The sequence below is a fragment of the Ranitomeya variabilis genome, chromosome 5, assembly GCF_051348905.1.
Source record: "Ranitomeya variabilis isolate aRanVar5 chromosome 5, aRanVar5.hap1, whole genome shotgun sequence".
NCBI classification, from domain to species: Eukaryota; Metazoa; Chordata; class Amphibia; order Anura; family Dendrobatidae; genus Ranitomeya; species Ranitomeya variabilis.
In genome coordinates, this window is record NC_135236.1 from 318,142,948 (window position 1) to 318,151,874 (window position 8,927).

An 8,927-nucleotide genomic window follows, 5' to 3' on the forward strand; every position below is an offset into this window, starting at 1 on the left:
AACTAAATAAAGCTGAGCTTCAACCTTCTGCTCCAAATTACCATTTTGAAAAATGCAATAGGCTTTTCAGGCCTACAAAAGGTGTCTGTCTGTGTGCCCCTCCCTGGTGTTGTCCTCAACTAAATAAAGCTGAGCTTCAACCTTCCGGCTCTCATTATGTGGTTTTAAAAAAAAAAATGGTGGTTAGGGCCTACTAACGGCTTCTGCCCCTCCCTGGTGTTGTCCTCAACTAAATAAAGCTGAGCTTCAACCTTCCGGCTCTCATTATGTGGTTTTAAAAAAAAAAATGGTGGTTAGGGCCTACTAACGGCTTCTGCCCCTCCCTGGTGTTGTCCTCAACTAAATAAAGCTGAGCTTCAACCTTCCGGCTCTCATTATGTGGTTTTAAAAAAAAAATGGTGGTTAGGGCCTACTAACGGCTTCTGCCCCTCCCTGGTGTTGCCCTCAACTAAATAAAGCTGAGCTTCAACCTTCTGCTCCAAATTACCATTTTGAAAAATGCAATAGGCTTTTCAGGCCTACTAAAGGTGTCTGTCTGTGTGCCCCTCCCTGGTGTTGTCCTCAACTAAATAAAGCTGAGCTTCAACCTTCCGGCTCTCATTATGTGGTTTAAAAAAAAAAAATGGTGGTTAGGGCCTACTAACGGCTTCTGCCCCTCCCTGGTGTTGTCCTCAACTAAATAAAGCTGAGCTTCAACCTTCCGGCTCTCATTATGTGGTTTTAAAAAAAAAATGGTGGTTAGGGCCTACTAACGGCTTCTGCCCCTCCCTGGTGTTGCCCTCAACTAAATAAAGCTGAGCTTCAACCTTCTGCTCCAAATTACCATTTTGAAAAATGCAATAGGCTTTTCAGGCCTACAAAAGGTGTCTGTCTGTGTGCCCCTCCCTGGTGTTGTCCTCAACTAAATAAAGCTGAGCTTCAACCTTCCGGCTCTCATTATGTGGTTTTAAAAAAAAAAATGGTGGTTAGGGCCTACTAACGGCTTCTGCCCCTCCCTGGTGTTGTCCTCAACTAAATAAAGCTGAGCTTCAACCTTCCGGCTCTCATTATGTGGTTTTAAAAAAAAAAATGGTGGTTAGGGCCTACTAACGGCTTCTGCCCCTCCCTGGTGTTGTCCTCAACTAAATAAAGCTGAGCTTCAACCTTCCGGCTCTCATTATGTGGTTTTAAAAAAAAAATGGTGGTTAGGGCCTACTAACGGCTTCTGCCCCTCCCTGGTGTTGCCCTCAACTAAATAAAGCTGAGCTTCAACCTTCTGCTCCAAATTACCATTTTGAAAAATGCAATAGGCTTTTCAGGCCTACTAAAGGTGTCTGTCTGTGTGCCCCTCCCTGGTGTTGTCCTCAACTAAATAAAGCTGAGCTTCAACCTTCCGGCTCTCATTATGTGGTTTAAAAAAAAAAAATGGTGGTTAGGGCCTACTAACGGCTTCTGCCCCTCCCTGGTGTTGTCCTCAACTAAATAAAGCTGAGCTTCAACCTTCCGGCTCTCATTATGTGGTTTTAAAAAAAAAATGGTGGTTAGGGCCTACTAACGGCTTCTGCCCCTCCCTGGTGTTGCCCTCAACTAAATAAAGCTGAGCTTCAACCTTCTGCTCCAAATTACCATTTTGAAAAATGCAATAGGCTTTTCAGGCCTACTAAAGGTGTCTGTCTGTGTGCCCCTCCCTGGTGTTGTCCTCAACTAAATAAAGCTGAGCTTCAACCTTCCGGCTCTCATTATGTGGTTTAAAAAAAAAAAATGGTGGTTAGGGCCTACTAACGGCTTCTGCCCCTCCCTGGTGTTGCCCTCAAGTAAATAAAGCTGAGCTTCAACCTTCTGCTCCAAATTACCATTTTAAAAAATGCAATAGGCTTTTCCGGCCTACTAAAGGTGTCTGCCCCTCCCTGGTGTTGTCCTCAACTGAACAAAGCTGAGCTTCCACATTCTGGCTTTCGCCCTATACTATCAGATATTAAACTACATTTGGCCTACTAGTGTGGTTAGGCCCTTGAAACAGTGTCTGCTGCTCTTGGGTTTGCTACTCCACTGAACAAAGCAATGCCGCCTGTTTAGTCCTGTTACCAATTTTGAACTGCATGTAGCCTACTTTATTCTTTGGCCCTATATCTGTTTCCTCCTCATCCTGCCCATTGCCCAGCCACTGCTAAATGAGTCTGCTGGTACATTGACCTAGACCACTACATTCCCCTTGTACTCTACACAGCCAGAATCTGTCCCTGCTGAAAGTAAGGTTCCCCTTCCCGCATGTTATACCACCTTACACAGGGACAAAGAGGAAGGTGCAGATGAAAGTGCAGGTTCCTTCATCAGGTGGGGGGGCATACTCGTTGGCGACGTCACTGGCACAGGGCCCCTCAGAGTACGCAAAAGTGTCGCTGCTGGTGGGAGGCGCCCCCGCCATGCAAACACACCGCCGTACTTTGAGGGGCCCTGTGCCAGTGGCAATGCGAACGAGTGGGCCCCCCCCCTGCTTGCTCAGGATCACAGCACTTGCAACTTTTAAATACTTACCTTTCCCTGCAACACCGCCGTGACGTAGTCCGCATTTCCTGGGCCCACGAAAAACTTGAGCCAGCCCTACTCCCCCCACAACTTTCACCCAATTCCCTATGCCCAACTATTATTATACAGTTAATTAAGATTGGCAAGCTTCAGAAACAAGAATGGATGTTTTTGGCATTAAAATGGGCACTGTAGGTGTTTTCCTGGCCTCCACTCACTGCCGACTATGCTTCCCCATTGACTTGCATTGGGTTTCGTGTTTCGGTCGATCCCCGACTTTTAGCGATAATCGGCCGACTGCACTCGACTCGACTCTGGACAAAATCGGGTTTCCCAAAACCCTACTCGATCTTAAAAAAATGAAAGTCGCTCAACCCTAGCCACGACCTCTTCCACCAGACTTCCTCATTCTTGGAAAAATTAAACCAAACTAACAATCGTTATGTGGTCTTGTACAAGCAGGTAGAAGGTGTACGTAAACTTGTTGTGAATTAAAATCTCCCTTTTTTATGTGTGGGAGAATGCTGGAAAAAATGAGGCCCACTGTATTACACTACACAGTTTGATTGGCAGAAACAGGCTGGCAGATATGCCACGAACAGGACTGACGCACGCAGATGCACACACTGGCAATAGAAATCTCACTCTTTATGTATGGGAGAATGCAGGGAACAATCAGGCCCACTGTATTACACTACACAGTTTTATTGGCAGAAAGAGGCTGGCAGATATGCCACGAACAGGACTGACGCACGCAGATGCACACACTGTCAATAGAAATTTCCCTCTTTATGTGTGGGAGAATGCAGGATTTCATCAGGCCCACTATATCACAGTATATTTTCTGTGGCAAAAAAATGAATGACAGATACCACAGACAGCACTGACACAGATGCACAGATTTGGCAAGATTATTTTCCCTTTATTTTTTTTTATATGGGAGACAAGTGAATAAATCAGGCCCACTATATCACAGTATATTTCCTGTGGCACAAAATGAATAACAGATACCACAGACAGCACTGGCACAGATGCACAGATTTGCCAAGATTATTCTCCCTTTATTTTATTTTTTTTTTTATATGGGAGACAAGTGAATAAATCAGGCCCACTATATCACAGTATATTTTCTGTGGCAAAAAAATGAATGACAGATACCACAGTCAGCACTGGCACAGATGCACAGATTTGGCAAGATTATTCTCCCTTTATTTTTTTTTTTATATGGGAGACAAGTGAATAAATCAGGCCCACTATATCACAGTATATTTCCTGTGGCACAAAATGAATGACAGATACCACAGACAGCCCTGGCACAGATGCACTGATTGGCAATATAAATCTCCCTTCTTAGGTGTGGGAAAGTGCAGAAAAATACAGGCCCACTGTTTTACACTACACAATTTTAGGGGCTGAAAGTGGCTGGAAGATATTAACCCCTTCCCGACCTGTGAAGCCACGTAGGCGTCATGAAAGTCGGTGCCAATCCGACCCATGACGCCTATGTGGCATCATGGAATGATCGCGTCCCTGCAGATCGGGTGAAAGGGTTAACTCCAATTTCACCCGATCTGCAGGGACAGGGGGAGTTGTACTTTAGCCCAGGGGGGGTGGCTTTGCCCCCACATGGCTACGATCGCTCTGATTGGCTGTTGAAAGTGCAACAGCCAATCAGAGCAATTTGCAATATTTCACCTATGAAAATGGTGAAATATTGCAATCCAGCCATGGCCGATGCTGCAATATCATCGGCCATGGCTGGAAATCCAGATCTGCCCCCCCCCACCGCCACCGATCTCCTCCCCAGTCCTCCGTTCTGTCCCGTACTCCCCTCCGTCCGCCTGTCCGCTCCTCCGTCCTCCTGTCCTCTCCCCCCGTGCTCCGATCCACCACCTCTGTGCTCCGATACACCCCACCACCATCCCCTCATACTTACCGAGCCTCCCGGAGTCCGTCCGTCTTCTCCCTGGGTGCCGCCATCTTCCAAAATGGCGGGCGCATGCGCAGTGCGCCCGCCGAATCTGCCGGCCGGCAGATTCGTTCCATGTACATTTTGATCACTGTGATAAAACTTACCACAGTGATCAAAATAAAAAAATAGTAAATGAACCCCACCTTTATCACCTCCATAGGTAGGGACAATAATAAAATAAAGAAAATATATTTTTTTCCACTAGGGTTAGAACTAGGGTTAGAACTAGGGTTAGGGGTAGGGTTGGGGTTAGGATTAGGGGTAGGGTTAGGGTTAGGGGTAGGGTTAGGGGTAGGGTTAGTGGTAGGGTTAGGGGTAGGGTTAGGGGTAGGGTTAGCGTTAGAATTAGGCTATGTGCACACGGTGCGGATTTGGCTGCGGATCCACAGCGGATTGGCCACTGTGGATTCGTAGCAGTGTTCCATCAGGTTTACAGTACCATGTAAACCTATGGAAAACCAAATCCGCTGTGCCCATGGTGCGGAAAATACAGCGCGAAAATGCTGCGTTGTATTTTCCGCAGCATATCAATTCTTTGTGCGGATTTCGCAGCGTTTTACACCTGTTCCTCAATAGGAATCCGCAGGTGAAATCCGCATAAAAAACACTGTAAATCCGCTGTAAATCCGCAGGTAAAAGGCAGTGCCCTTTACCTGCGGATTTTTCAAAAATGGTGTGGAAAAATCTCACACGAATCCGCAACTTGGGCACATAGGTTTGGAATTAGAGTTAGGGTTGGAATTAAGGCTAGGGTTGGAAATAGGGTTAAGAATAGGCTTGTGGTTAGGGTTATGGTTAGGGTTAGGGGTGTGTTGGGGTTAAAGTTGTGGTTAGGGTTGGGGTTAGGGTTAGGGTTGTGATTAGGGTTGGGGTTGGGATTAGGGTTAGGGGTATGTTGGCGTTAGGGTTGTGGTTAGGGGTGTGTTGGGGTTAGAGTTGTGATTAGGGTTATGGCTAGAGTTGGGATTAGGGTTAGGGGTGTGTTGGGGTTAGTGTTGGAGTTAGAATTGAGGGGTTTCCACTGTTTAGGCACATCAGGGGTCTCCAAACGCAACATGGTGCCACCATTGATTCCAGCCAATCTTGCGTTCAAAAAGTCAAATGGTGCTCCCTCCCTTCCGAGCCCCGACGTGCGCCCAAACAGTAGTTTACCCCCACATATGGGGTACCAGCGTACTCAGGACAAACTGCACAACAACTATTGCGGTCCAATTTCTCCTGTTACTCTTGCGAAAATACAAAAATTGCTTGCTAAAACATAATTTTTGAGGAATGAAAAATTAATTTTTATTTTCACAGCTCTGCGTTGTAAACTTCTATGAAGCACTTGGGGGTTCTAAGTGCTCACTACATATCTAGATAAGTTCCGTGGGGGGTCTAGTTTCCAAAATGGGGTCACTTGTGGGGTTTCCTACTGTTTAGGCACATCAGGGGCTCTGCAAATGGAATGTGACGCCTGCAGACCACTGCATCAAAGCCTGCATTTCAAAACTTCACTACCTCCCTTCCGAGCCCCGACTTGTGCCCAAACAGTGGTTTATCCCCACATAAGGGGTATCAGTGTACCCAGAACAAACTGGGCAACAACTATTGGGGTCCAATTTCTCCTTTTACCCTTGTCAAAATAAAAAATTGCTTGCTAAAACATCGTTTTTGAGGAAAGAAAAATGATTTTTTATTTTCACGGCTCTGCGTTATAAACTTCTGTGAAGCACTTGGGGGTTCAAAGTGCTCACCACTCATCTAGATTAGTTTCTTGTGAGGTCTAGTTTCCAAAATGGGGTCACTTGTGTGGGAGCTCCAATGTTTAGGCACACAGGGGCTCTCCAAACGCGACATGGTGTCCGCTAATGATTGGAGCTAATTTTCTATTCAAAAAGCCAAATGGCGTGCCTTCCCTTCCGAACCATGCCGTGCGCCCAAACAGTAGTTTACCCCAACATATGGGGTATCATCGTACTCAGGACAAACTGGACAACAACATTTGGGGTCCAATTTCTCCTGTTACCCTTGGGAAAATAAAAAATTCTGGGCTAAAAATCATTTTTGAGGAAAGAAAAAATATTTTTTATTTTCACGGCTCTGCGGTATAAACTTCTGTGAAGCACCTGGGGGTTTAAAGTGCTCACTATGCATCTAGATAAGTTCCTTGGGGGGTCTAGTTTCCAAAATTGGGTCACTTGTAGGGGAGCTCCAATGTTTAGGCACACAGGGGCTCTCCAAACGCGACATGGTGTCCGCTAACGATTGGAGCTAATTTTCCATTCAAAAAGTCAAATGGCACGCCTTCCCTTCCGAGCCTTGCAGTGCACCCAAACAATGGTTTATCCCCACATATGAGGTATCAGCGTATTCAGGAGAAATTGCCCAACAAATTTTAGGATCCATTTAATCCTGTTGCCCATGTGAAAATGAAAAAATTGAGGCTAAAAAGAATTTTGTGTGGAAAAAAAGTACTTTTTCATTTTTACGGATCAATTTGTGAAGCACCTGAGGGTTTAAAGTGCTCACTATGCTTCTAGATAAGTTCCTTGGGGGGTCTAGTTTCCAAAATGGGCTCACTTGTGGGGGAGCTCCAATGTTTAGGCACACAAAAATTTTTTTTTTTACCTCAGATCCTTGAAGGGAGCAGCCCCCGGGATTACTCCACACAGCGTGACGGACCGGACGTCTATGAGGTAATGGCAGCACCTTTTATCTCTGGCCCCAGCCTGCATACCGACAGTAAGATACTAATGGGAGCCTTTATGCTTCTCTCCTCAGTGCCATATGCAGCGGCGGATACACGCCCTCCTTCTCCCTTCAAGGATCTGAGGTAAAAAAAAATTTTGCCCAGAACCAGTGCGTCACTAGCTTAGTGTTTTTCTCTTATGGTCCAACACACCTGTATAATTTTCTGCAGACGCTCCAGGTGCGCTTTCCATCCCGGGTTGCCTAGGCTCATATACCTCATTGTCCTATGCTTCCAGGTATTGTCTGGTTTTTCTCATTTTACTCCTGTGTATTGACTCATGTCCGTATTATAGTTTAGCCATATTTAGATGGTACACAGCGCTTGTCCGGTTTTTCTCATCTTACCCCTGTTTATTGACTCATGTCCGTATTATAGTTTAGCCATAGTTAGATGGTACACAGCGCTTTATCCAGGCTCATAGGAGTGACTGGACAGCTGGCTCTGGCTCGGTGGTTAAAAATAGGCATATTTCTCTTATTTTTCTGCCCTTTTTCTACCTCTTCTGAACCTGTTCTAGTTTGGTCTTTTATGTTCACATTCTCCAGTATCCATGGTAGTTGCATCAGGGGATGTAAGAGATACCTGTTTTTTGGCTCTCTATAAGCATCCGGGGCTCACACATGTTTTACAGTGCTACTTATGGACACGGTATTAACCTATATATCACGTCTTTATTATAGGTCGCTATTAGGTACCTTTGTGTACAGCACGGTACTCCAGCACCCGGATCACTATTGTACCCAGTATCCTTCAGGCCATATTGGCCACAGCCACATCAGGAGTCCTTCTATAGGGCTCAAGCTATTTGTCACCATGTTTTGTCTTTCTCTAGCCGTTTTTTCCTTACCAATTGTTCACAGCGTCAGCCTTTGATTCAGATACCTTCACGACTCACGGAACACCATCCTGGATTTACTCTGACCGCCACGGTTGTTCACTTTCTCTGCATCACGTGATGGATGTATTCGTCATCACATACACCATGAATCCGTTATTCTCTTTTGTGCATCGTATGAAGGATTGTCGCTAATCTGTATTTGATTTTTGTCTGTATTTCAGTTTTGTTAAAGATATTTCTGATGAAGGTCTTGTGATTTGACCGAAAACGTTTAAATAATCTTTGAACTGGATGCACAAATAAATGGGATGTTCACTTTTTTCATCTGAAAGAAACCATTTGAGTGCCAAGTGACTTATTACTATTGGATTGACGGGCTGGAAACCTGACTTGGGCACCACACAGGATCCTTGAGTGCCGTGTGTTTTGTCTTTAAAAAGTTAAATGTTAATTTTTTCTTCCATGTTGCTTCTGCTGCTGTGAAACACCTGAAGGGTTAATAAACTTCTTGAATGTGGTTTTAAAGACATTGAGGGGTGTAGTTTTTAGAATGGTGTCACTTTTGGGTATTTTCAGCCATATAGAACCCTCAAACTGACTTCAAATGTGAAGTGGTCCCTAAAAAAAATGGTATTGTAAATTTTGTTGTAAAAATGAGAAATCACTGGTCAAATTTTAACCCTTATAACTTCGTAGAAAAAAAAAAATTTGTTTCCAAAATTGTGCTGATGTAAAGTAGACATGTGGGAAATGTTATTTATTAACTATTTTGTGTCACATAACTCTCTGGTTTAACAGAATAAAAATTAAAAATGTGAAAATTGCGAAATTTTCAAAATTTTTGCCAAATTTCCATTTTTTTCACAAATAAACTCAGA

At 44.6% G+C, this 8,927-nt stretch overlaps 1 long non-coding RNA gene across 2 annotated transcripts; it reads left to right on the forward strand.

The window, feature by feature from the left end:
- The first annotated feature begins 7,111 nt into the window (after positions 1-7,111).
- On the forward strand, positions 7,112-8,384 carry LOC143773640 (uncharacterized). Of its 2 annotated transcripts, XR_013215272.1 has the most exons (5): positions 7,122-7,155; positions 7,241-7,292; positions 7,380-7,446; positions 7,892-7,954; positions 8,072-8,384. It is a non-coding gene; the product is annotated as an uncharacterized LOC143773640 (long non-coding RNA). The 2 variants fall into 2 exon arrangements; XR_013215271.1 differs by having other exon boundaries at positions 7,112-7,292.
- Positions 8,385-8,927: the final 543 nt, after the last annotated feature.